Below are 12,365 nucleotides of genomic sequence, written 5' to 3'. Positions count from 1 at the left end.
CAAATTACTTTATAATCCCATATTTTAAAATGGAGGATAAATGTATCCACTTGGTATATAGCGAAACTGAGAAATGTAGAACTTAATTAGAATGTACTTAGACTTATAAATCAGTGAAAAAACCCAGAATAAAATTCAATTTTTTAAATTTATATTGTCTATTCAAAGAATCTACTGGCATCACTTATATTTCAGAAGGAACAGTAAATCAACCTAAATTTCTTTCTCAAATCCTAGATAATATAACTCCAGTATTCCAAAATTAAAATAGCATCTCAGATTAAAATATCAATATAACTGTCTTCAGAGGAATAAAATAAAATATTAAATCTAAAAGAAGTTTGTTTATATGACAGGCTCAGTGGAAAATATCAGTTTGTCTAAGCAATAAACCTATGAAAATCAAGCTGCCAGACACAAATGCTTATGGGCAACATTGTCTATTATTATGATACTAAACAAATATTGATGACAGCAAGACAACACATCTTGAGCATGTAAGACAATGATTTACCATTCTAATTTTTTCTACTACCTTCTTTTAAACATATTTTTGAATAGCAAAACTTGAGGAAGACTGACTGCTGAGAAAGAGACCAGTCTTAATTTAGAACTTCCTGATTCACTGAGCAGCTAACAATTCTTGCTATTTCTCCATTGTTTTCATGCAGCATCTTAAATGTGTTTAGCTTTGAGCATGGTTAATGGAAGGAAAAGATGTTCAGTTCTAGCTTCTGGCTTAAAATGGGTTCTTTCAGATGCTACACTGTGAGATTAAGATTACCTGCAAGTAATCTGGGTGATAATCCCAGAAGAGTGAAGAGGTGAGACATGGAAGGGAAAGAAGCCTAGGAAGCCAAAATAGGGTGCCTCATAAGCAAGCTACTCTTGTGGAACCTTGGTTAGGTACTTTTGATAGATGGTGAGAAATATGGCCAATGCTTTTACAATGGGAGGGGAGAGAGAGCTGGGGTATTTATGCACCAATTCCTATTTGTCATTTGTGGGCTGCTGGTGGTTAGGGGTCTTGGTGGTTAACTCCCTGGCATTTCCAGTATACCTTGCCTCAAGATCCTGTAGCCATAAAAAGCCTTTGGAGTAAAACCTGAAAGTATTTGCCTTCTCAAGGCATTGAGTGCTAAGGGGATATAGTTTGAAAACTCACAGTACCTGTTATCAGTTCTTAGTCCTAGATATAGACTGGATTCATAAATATCATGTGCCAATCAATCTTTGACACTTCTGGTGCACAGTCTCTCTTCAATTTACCTAAGTGGTAGCCTGGGAAAGAAATTCTCAGTTACCCCGATAGAATCATATGTCATGAGATATGCAGCACTAACATATGACTGATAAGAGTTCAGATATCAAAATTTGAAAATTTTGAAGTTTCAAACTTTTTTTTTTTTTTGAAATGGAGTCTCACTCTATCACCCAGGCTGGGGTGCAGTGGCACATTCTCGGCTCACTGCAACCTCCGCCTCCCAGGTTCAAGCAATTCTCTGCCTCAGCCTCCTGAGTAGCTGGAATTACAGGCATCCACCACCACGCTCAGCTAATTTTTGTATTTTTAGCAGAGATGGGGTTTCACCATCTTGGCCAGGCTAGTCTTGAACTCCTGACCTCGTGATCCACCAACCTCAGCCTCCCAAAGTGCTGGGATTACAAGCGTGAGCCACCGCGCCCAGCCCAACCTTTTTAATACATTAAATAAAACCAAAGGTTATTCTTTGAAAATACTTGTTTCACTCCCTGAATTGACATTAAGTGAAACAGTGAGGTTAGAATGAGAGCTTGTGTTCTGAAATGCTTATAAACAAGAGTCCATTTGTGCTATACCACAAACTATAGTGTCTTTTTTATGGAAAAACATTTATTTTGTAGTTTATGTATTGAAAGTGTTGAGAGTCACTGGTAAAGGCAATAATTCATCTCATACACATTCTCTCTGAGTCACATACTTGCAAAGAATCTGTCACGCAAAAATCCACAAAGCGTTTGAGGCAAATTCTATTTTTGTGGAAAAGTTTAACTTTTATGAGAAATTTAGTTTGACATCAGATCAAGTACTTTTCAGAGGGCAGGCAATTATCAAGATTGCAAATAGCATTCAAAATGGAAGAAGATTACCATGTTATTACATGCTAGTTAAACTGGTCATAGAGAAGTATAGTGCATTATAATGTTGAGCCACTTGGAAGAACAAAGAAAAAATATATATATTTAATAATATTTAATAAAATTTCTCAAAGGAGAATTTGTTGAAATTTTTAAGATGTTCCAGAGATCCTATAAGAATGGACAGCATGTATTTTGGTGTTATTTGTGAAACAGAATCAGAGTTAAAATTGTTTGGGAGACCATCGTTAGGAAACACACTAAATATTAATTCAAAACTTTGAAAATTTGGTACTATACTAATAAAATGAACTTGGCCTTACAGAGTTTAATTCATGTGAAGAAGTCTGAATATGCATATCAAAATTTAAATGATAGTAAAAGCATCAGACAACTGTATATAATTATTTGGAAATGACAGATTGAGACAATAGGTGCTAGAAGTTCATAGGAGGGCCTTATCACTAGTGATGACTGTGGAAAAGATGAAGATTGAACTGCACCTGAAAAATTGGTAAAGCTTGGATAAGGTCAAACAATCATGAGATTAAGATCAAAAAAAAAAAAAACAGTTAAGTATAAAGGCCTTAAAAAATACTACTTAGAACAGCATCTCACATAATGATTATTGATCTAGTAGATATTTAATAACACAATATTTAATATCTCAATATTATTTTTAAGCATTTAACCATCATCAAAAGGACAGAGCCATGAGTTTGAGATCTATTTTAGAGATATAATGCATCTCTGCATTCTGTTTAATATTTATATCAATCCTTCTCAAGCATCAGGCTGTAGGTCACCAATTAAAGGATTTAATGCTACCATATTTTGAAAAGTGTTTCTTAGAGACAGGAGGAAAAAATGTCCTTGTTAAAGACAACTGTAAATAATCTTTAACCTGCATTATTAAAGGCTTCATTTTCAAGTCAATTCAAATTGTGGTCCTCTGATAAAAATAGTGAATAAATTACATAGACAACAATAAAAATCTTGACCCCTCTATCACTGATTTTGCTTTTTTAATAAGAAGCAATAGACAGTTTTTTTTATCTTTAGGGACATTAGGTAGCTATCTAGACAATATAAGTTGGGCAAAATTATCTCGAAAGGAATAATACCTAAATGTCATATATTCATTATTTTCTAGATGCCACACTGATAATGTCCCTGAAATCTTCCTTGATAACCTGAGTTACTTGACACCATAAATATAGCTAAAATTTAATGGGGTTTAAAAATTAGGTACCGGGAACATTTTTTTATGATATGCTGTGTCTATATTCCCATTTATTCCTTATGATTACCTTAGGTAATATTATTATCTCTATTTTACAAATGAGGAAAAATAAACTATAAAAAGGCTAAGAAATTTTCCCAAGGTTTTAAAGGTAGTAAGATTTGAACCCAAGATGTTTGAGAAACATGCCTGAATTTAGTTTTAAGAATATTAACTTTCTTTACTGTAACTAATTTTGTCTGCCTTTATCCTGTCATTGATTAATCTGACAAATTTTTCAACAGTCGTCACATATATTACACCCAAAATGTGTCACCTCTATCATAAAATGTTCACCATTTTCCTTCTCTTGTTCGGATTCTCCTTCTGCTGGGGTCTCTGGTACCTGTGAAGCCTCAAAAGGGCTCTTAACATGACGATTGCTGATGTTGTTTATCATTATGATTAAATCTAAATGGGGCTGTTCTGTCTGAACATATTGTCATACTATAACAAATTAGTGGAATGAGTGACACTGCTATGTACCACCCAACACTGTACACTGGATGCCACTACATTCATGACTGGGTACTAAACCAGCAACTTGGACATGTTACTACAGGAGAAAATGATCCTAGTAATATTCACTGCCAAGCACTTAAATCATGCTGTATTCTGTGACTAATTGAAGAAAATTCCTGTTTGTTATGTTATTCTTGTGTTGGCTCCAAAGCAATAAATTTTATGTAACTTAGTATCTCATAGGAATTTATATACAAATAGCACTTTTTTTTCACTTTATTTTAGGGTCAGGGGTACATATGCAGGTTTGTTATACAGGTAAATTATGTGTCATAGGGGATGGGTATACAGATTATTTTATCACCCAGGTAAGAAGCATAGTATCCGATAGGTAGTTTTTTTATTCTCTCCATCCTCTTACCCTCCATCCTTTATGTGTCCCTTTATGTGTCCACGTGTACTCAGTGTTTATCTCCCACTTGTAAGTGAGAACATGCAGTATCTGGTTTTCTGTTTCTACATTATTTCACTTAGGAAAATGGCCTCCAGCTCCATTCATATTACTGCAAAGGACATGATCTCATTCTTTTTAATGACTGCATAGTATTTCATGGCATATATGTACAATATTTTATTTATCCAGTCTACCATTGAGGGGCATTTAGGTTGATTCCATGTCTTTACTATTGTGAATAGTGCTGCAATGAACATATATGTGCATGTGTCTTTATGGTAGAATGATTTATCTTCCTTTGGGTATATGACTGATAATGGAATTGCTGGGTCAAATGGTAGTTCTGTTTTATATTCTTCAAGAAATTCCCACATTGCTTTCCACAAGAGCTGAACTAATTTACATTCTCACCAGCAGTGTGTAAGTGTTCCCTTTCCTCTGCAATGTCGCCAGCATCTGTTATTTCCTGACCTTTTTTTTTGAGATGTAGTCTTGCTCTTGTTGTCCAGGTTGGAGTGCAGTGGCGTGATCTCGGCTCACTACAACCTCTGCCTCCCAGTTCAAGCAATTCTCTTGCCTCAGCCTCACTAGTAGCTGGAATTACAGGCACCCGCCACCACACCTGGCTAATTTTTTGTATTTTTAGTAGAGATGGGTTTCACCATGTTGGCCAGGTCTGAAACTCCTGACCTCAGGTGATCTGCCCGCCTTGGCCTCCCAAAGTGCTGGGATTACAGGTGTGAGCCACCATGCCTGGCCTTCCTGACTTTTTAGTAACAGCCATTCTGACTGCTGTGAGATGTTATCACATTGTGGTTTTCATTTGCATTTCTCTAATGATTCATAACGTTGACCATTTTTTCATAGGTTTCTTGGCCATGTGTATGTCATCTTTTGAAAAATATCTGTCCAAGGCAGGGATAGCATGAGGAGAAATACCTAACGTAAATGACGAGTTGATGGGTCCAGCAAACCAACGTGGCACATGTATACCTATGTACCTGCACGTTGCGCACATGTACCCTAGAACTTAAAGTATAATAATAATAATTTTTAAAAAAAGAAAATCAACCCGAGAAACAACATAAAACAATAAAAGGAGTCTATTCATGGATTTAAGTAAGGAGGGGTAAGGAGGTTGATACAAATAAAAATTCAGTAAGAACAAAAGAAAAAGAAAAATGTCCATGTCCTCTGCCCACTTTTCAATGAGGTTATTTGTTTTTTCCTTGTTAATTTGTTATAGATTCTGGAAATCAGACCTTTGTCAGATGCAAAAGTTGCAAATATTATCTCTGATTCTGTACGTTTCCTGTTCGGTCTGGGGATAGTTTATTTTGCTGAAAAATAGCACTCTTTATGTGGGCCTGAACCAGAATCTATGTGTACTAGGCTGGAGAGAGTCAAATTGGTGTGATTGATACAGCACTGATTTCAAAATTGCCTCCTCTTGTTCAGAGACTTGCGCACATGACTTCTCAAGCATGAGTTTTTCCTCACAGGCTTTTCAGTTCCCTTGCACCTGAAACTCCAGTTCTGGGCATTATATAGATCCCCAAATACATTGAAAAATGTAGAAATTAGACAAGTCCAATGGAGAAAATGTGCAACTATCTTATAATTCACCTGCATTTTTGAAATATATTTTTTTCTAGGTATAAAATTCTAGGTTAATGGGCTGTGTTTTGTTTTTCACTTTGTTTTTTCTTTCCTTGTATTAAAAACACTGCTTCACTGTTATTAGGCCTGAATTGTTTCTAATGGAAACGCTTCAATTTCACTTATCTTTGTTCCTCCGTAGGTGCACCTTTTATTCTATGGCTGTTCTTAAAAAGTTTTTTTTTTATATATCATTGGTTTTAACCAATTTGATTATGATGTGTCTTGGTGTGTTTGGCATGAGACCTGCTGAATTTCTTGGATCTATGGGTATACAGTTTTCTTTAAATTTAGAAAATGCTCAGCCATTATTTCTTCAAATATATTTTCTTTCTCCCTCACTTTGAAATTCCAATTTTATGCATATCAGGTCTCTTAAGATTGTCCCACAGCTGTTTTTCTCTGTAGGCTTTATTCTGAATTGATTCTATTGCTGTATCTTCAAGTTTACTAATCCTTTCTTCTGTAGGATCTCATTGCACCAGTATAATTTTTATCTCAGACACAGATGTTTTTCATCTCTAGAAATTTGATGTGTGTATTTTTTGTATATTTTCTGTCTTTCCTTAATATACTCATGCTTTCTTCTAACTCCATGAACACATGTAATATAGTTATAATAACTTTTAATATCAGTGACTACTAATTCTATAATCTGTGTCATTTATAGACCTGTTTATTTTGACTAATTTTTTTCATCATTATGAATCATGTTTTTCAGCTTCTTTGCATGCCTGATAATTTTTGGTTGGATATCCAACATCATGGATTTGGTCTTGATAAAGATTTTTTGTATTCCTTTAATTCTAGAACCTCATTGTGAGATTCAGCTAAGTTTCCTGAAAATAGTTGGAGACTTTTGATGCTTGCTTTGAAGTTTTGTTAGGCAGGACCAGGGTCACCCTTAAGGCAGAGCTAATTTTCCCCACTACTGCTGCAATGCCCTTAGGACTACTCCACTCTATTCCATGTATTATGGGATTTTTTTTTTTACTTTGGCTAGTTGAGAACATAAAATATTTCCAGTCCTGCGTGAGAATTGAAAATTGTTCTATTTGTTTCTTTTTCTTGGTGCTCCACCCCCCTCCACACACACACACACACACCATCAGATGCATGCCCTAATTAATACTCATGTGAAAAGTTGAGGAGAACCCTCTGCTTGTCTCCAGAATTCATACTCGATCTTGTCTCCAGAATTCATACTCTAGCTGTTTCTTCCCACTATTATACCCTCTAAATTCTAGCCACTTTGGCCTTCCCAAATTCTTCGCTCTGTCTTCTCGATTCAGGAAGACTAATAGGCTCTCTTTGGGGTTTGCATACCTGTTACTGGCACCTGAAAAATCTCCTCAAACATTAAGGGAGAGCAATTTTAAGGACCGCTTTGTTTGTGTCCCTTTTCTCAGAGATTCTTGTCCTATGGTACTTGTTGCACAAAGTCTGTAAACCAATGTTTTCTTCTCTTCTTGTCTTTTCTTTTCTTGTCTTTTCTTTTCTTTTCTCTTTCTTTCTTTCTTTTCTTCTTTTGTGCTCTCTCTCTTTCTTTTACTTTCTTGCTTACTTTTTCCCTTTCTGCCTTGCTTTTCTTTTTCTTCTTCAGAATTTTAGTTACTTAATTCAAACAGATTGATCCAGCCCTTATTACTCTATCTTAAATAAAAATAGTGAGACTGCTGGAGACACACATTTCCAGAGCTCTAATTCCAGGCATCTATCTACTAGTAGTAAGCATTACATGAACATTAAGTGGTAGGCTTCAAAATTGTTATAAACCTTCTTAGAAGTCAGGTTATGTGCAGGAAACAAGTAATTTGATAATCTGAAGAGAACTTGATAAAGATAATTTAGTAAAGTGTAAATATTGTTTATAAAAAGCAACAAGAAATGGTTCAGTACCTGAAGACTAGTAGTGGCAGGGAAACTGTTGTCACTATACACCTGAAAGTTGAAGAATAAGGAGTACTTATAGAACACAGAAAATAACTGTCCCTGAGATTTCTCAATAGAGAAATGCAGCTGACCTAAACTTACCTAGCAAAAAAAAAAAAAAAAAAAAACAATTAGGTAAATATAAACCCTCTCCTCACAATAATCGCACCTTCAAAATCTCCTGCCAGTACCTTCTCTAGATACCAACCAGAAGCTAAAAGTTAAAGCAGTCATTTAATCTATTCTAATTGTTAGTTTCCAGATTGGGGAATACAGACTTGAGCTGGAAGGACAAATAAAAAATATCCAGGACACTCCATCAAGATAAACTGGAATGATGATGTGTACATTGTTACCAACTCTAGGAATTAATGGAGATGAGATGAAGGGAATAGTCTGTCACATCAAATATAACTATAGTAAAAAATGGTGACCATGTTAGCAAGTCTAAATGAACAGTACTTAATAAGCATCCACAGCATTCAGATAATTATATACGAGGCAATTGGAATAGGCATTATGTCTACTCACAATCACCTTAACTACTTAGTCTTTGTTTTAATAGTGACTTAGTAAGTAGTAGTTAATTTGTCAGTCAGCAAATACTTAAATACTCAACATTATAACAAGTAGGATTATATAAAGAAGCAAAATGCATGGTTGGTGTCAAGGACTCTACAATATACTTGGGAGAATAAAATACACAAGCAACTGAATAATCAAATAATTATACATACATGGCTGCTTGCAGCAGTTCATGCCTCTAATCCCAGCACTTAGGGAGGTTGAGGCAGGAGGATCGCTTAAGCCCAGGAGGTTGAGACCAGTCTGGGCGACATAGCAAGATTCTGTCGCTACAGAAAAAATATAGCCAGGCGCAGAGAATCATGCCTGTAATCCTAGAGCTTTTGGAGGCTGAAGTGGGCGGATCACTTGAGCCCAGGAGTTGGAGACCAGCCTGGGCAACATGGCGACATCCCGTCTCTACAAAACATACAGAAAAATTAGCTGGCCATGGTGGCACACGCCTGTAGTCCAAGCTACCTGGGAGGCTGAGGTGGGAGGATCCCTTGAGCCTGGGAGCAGAGGTTGCAGTGAGCTGTGATTGCACCACTGCACTCCAGCCTGGGCAACAGAGAGAGACTCCATCTAAAAAATAATAATAATTAATAAATAAAATAAAATAAATATCTGTGAAGGTCAAATTGGAATCTATTAAAAGCTGAATTCTTTTGAGAAGTGTCTGTTCATGTCCTCTGCCCACTTTTTGATGGGGTTGTTTGTTTTTTTCTTGTAAATTTGTTTGAGTTCATTGTAGATTCTGGATATTAGCCCTTTGTCAGATGAGTAGGTTGCAAAAATTTTCTCCCATTGTGTAGGTTGCCTGTTCACTCTGATGATAGTTTCTTTTGCTGTGCAGAAGCTCTTTAGTTTAATGAGATCCCATTTGTCGATTTTGGCTTTTGTTGCCATTGCTTTTGGTGTTTTAGACATGAAGTCCTTGCCCACGCCTATGTCCTGAATGGTATTGCCTAGGTTTTCTTGTAGGATTTTAATGGTTTTAGGTCTAACATATAAGTCTTTAATCCATCTTGAATTAATTTTTGTATAAGGTGTAAGGAAGGGATCCAGATGCAGCTTTCTACATATGGCTAGCCAGTTTTCCCAGCACCATTTATTAAATAGGGAATCCTTTCCCCATTTCTTGTTTTTGTCAGGTTTGTCAAAGATCAGATAGTTGTAGATATGCGGCATCATTTCTGAGGGCTCTGTTCTGTTCCATTGATCTATGTCTCTGTTGTGGTACCAGTACCATGCTGTTTTGGTTACTGTAGCCTTGTAGTATAGTTTAAAGTCAGGTAGCGTGATGCCTCCAGCTTTGTTCTTTTGGCTTAGGATTGACTTGGCGATGTGGGCTCTTTTTTGGTTCCATATGAACTTTAAAGTAGTTTTTTCCAATTCTGTGAAGAAAGTCATTGGTAGCTTGATGGGGATGGCATTGAATCTATAAATTACCTTGGGCAGTATGGCCATTTTCACGATATTGATTCTTCCAACCCATGAGCATGGAATGTTCTTCCATTTGTTTGTATCCTCTTTTATTTCATTGAGCAGTGGTTTGTAGTTCTCCTTGAAGAGGTCCTTCACATCCCTTGTAAGTTGGATTCCTAGGTATTTTATTCTCTTTGAAGCAATTGTGAATGGGAGTTCACTCATGATTTGGCTCTCTGTTTGTCTGTTATTGGTGTACAAGAATGCTTGTGATTTTTGTACATTAATTTTGTATCCTGAGACTTTGCTGAAGTTGCTAATCAGCTTAAGGAGATTTTGGGCTGAGACAATGGGGTTTTCTAGATATACAATCATGTCATCTGCAAACAGGGACAATTTGACTTCCTCTTTTCCTAATTGAATACCCTTTATTTCCTTCTCCTGCCTGATTGCTCTGGCCAGAACTTCCAGCACTATGTTGAATAGGAGTGGTGAGAGAGGGCATCCCTGTCTTGTGCCAGTTTTCAGAGGGAATGCTTCCAGTTTTTGCCCATTCAGTATGATATTTATGCAGCCAAAAAACACATGAAGAAATGCTCCTCATCACTGGCCATCAGAGAAATGCAAATCAAAACCACAGTGAGATACCATCTCACACCAGTTAGAATGGCCATCATTAAAAAATCAGGAAACAACAGGTGCTGGAGAGGATGTGGAGAAATAGGAACACTTTTACACTGTTGGTGGGACTGTAAACTAGTTCAACCATTGTGGAAGTCAGTGTGGCGATTCCTCAGGGATCTAGAACTAGAAATACCATTTGACCCAGCCATCCCATTACTGGGTATATACCCAAAGGACTATAAATCATGCTGCTATAAAGACACATGCACACGTATGTTTATTGCGGCACTATTCACAATAGCAAAGAGTTGGAACCAACCCAAATGTCCAACAACGATAGACTGGATTAAGAAAATGTGGCACATATACACCATGGAATACTATGCAGCCATAAAAAATGATGAGTTCGTGTCCTTTGTAGGGACATGGATGAAACTGGAAAACATCATTCTCAGTAAACTATCGCAAGGACAAAAAACCAAACACCGCATGTTCTCATTCATAGGTGGGAATTGAACAATGAGAACTCATGGACACAGGAAGGGGAACATCACGCTCTGGGGACTGTTGTGGGGTGGGGGGAGTGGGGAGGGACAGCATTAGGAGATACACCTAATGCTAAATGACGAGTTAATGGGTGCAGGAAATCAACATGGCACATGGATACATATGTAACAAACCTGCACATTGTGCACATGTACCCTAAAAACCCTAAAGTATAATAAAAAAAAAAAAAAAAAAAAAAAAAAAAGCTGAATTCTTAGTTTCATAAGCCTCTGAGGCATCTGGAAAATTTGTTTTTTAATGATATCTCTTCATACAGATTTCACAATGCAATGGATTAAATCAGAATTTCCAAATTGGTACTGTCTGAACGTTTCTGAAATAGCCCTTCATTTTGTAGATAGTGCCTGATATTTATATTACGCCTGATTGAAAAAGAGTTCCAATAGCTTCCGATCAACTTTGTGTTAATAAAGAGAAAGTTGGCTAGGGTGGTGGCTCACACCTGTAATCCCAGCAGTTTGGGAGGCCCAGGCAGGCAGATCATTTAAGGTCGGGAGTTTGAGACCAGCCTGGCTAACACAGCAAAACCTCGTCTCTACTAAAAATACAAAATTTGCCGGGTGTGGTGATGTGAGACTGTATTCCCAGCTACTCGGGAGGCTGAGGCAGGAGAATCACCTGAACCCAGGAGGCAGAGGTTGCAGTGAGCTGAGATCACACCACTGAACTCCAGCCTGGGTGACAGAGCCAGACTCTTGTCTCAAAAAAAAAAAAAAAAAATTAATAAATAATAAATAAATAAAAAATAAAGTTAAATGACAGTTTAGTAGCTCTGGGTCGATTCAGTCAAAGAAATCCTAAAGTATCTAAGAGAGAGAGCTTTATATTATTAATAAAAAATCTTTATTATAGGTGATAGAGACATCTGTCTATCTATTGAAAGACAAAACAAGAAGAGGAGTATCAGAAGGTAGCTCTAAGTGGAAGCTGATCATTTACATCTCAATTGATTATACAAATTACATCACCACATTTACTGAACGACTTCATGGCTCTAAATCATGTATGTGAAAATCCAGTTTTGGTCTCTGCCAAGTAAATCAGAATAGCTACTCAATAAGGGAATAACATGCTTTATCAAAACAGTATTCCTATTTGGCCTTTTGGGACCTTTAATAAAAGAGCAAGCTTAAAACATAATTCTTCAATTCAATTTTAGATATTTTACCTCTGAATCATTTATTAAACTAAGATCCCTTTGGCCTTGCTTTTCTGATGTGTAGTATCTGTTTTTATATTAAGAGCATAATAAACACTGATAGAGTTAATACCCAT

The 12,365-nt window shown here is 36.5% G+C and overlaps 2 long non-coding RNA genes across 5 annotated transcripts in view; one reads left to right on the top strand and one right to left on the bottom strand.

Annotated features, from left to right (window-relative positions):
• LOC134731639 (uncharacterized) overlaps positions 1 to 12,365 on the bottom strand; it is a 384,253-nt gene that overhangs the window by 2,099 nt on the left and 369,789 nt on the right. Inside the window, exon 3 of one of the 3 annotated variants that reach the window (XR_010114085.1) lies at positions 1,171 to 1,281. The exons of the other annotated variants lie outside the window; for them this stretch is intronic. This is a non-coding gene — a long non-coding RNA (uncharacterized lncRNA). The remainder of the gene's footprint in view (positions 1 to 1,170; positions 1,282 to 12,365) is intronic. 3 annotated transcript variants of the gene reach the window in all.
• LOC129492314 (uncharacterized) overlaps positions 1 to 12,365 on the top strand; it is a 299,404-nt gene that overhangs the window by 170,791 nt on the left and 116,248 nt on the right. The gene's annotated exons all lie outside the window — the stretch shown is intronic.

This window comes from Symphalangus syndactylus, chromosome 10, assembly GCF_028878055.3.
Source record: "Symphalangus syndactylus isolate Jambi chromosome 10, NHGRI_mSymSyn1-v2.1_pri, whole genome shotgun sequence".
Lineage (NCBI taxonomy): Eukaryota > Metazoa > Chordata > Mammalia > Primates > Hylobatidae > Symphalangus > Symphalangus syndactylus.
Note: the sequence above shows the minus strand (reverse complement) of the source record. Positions and strands in the feature narration are given on the sequence as shown.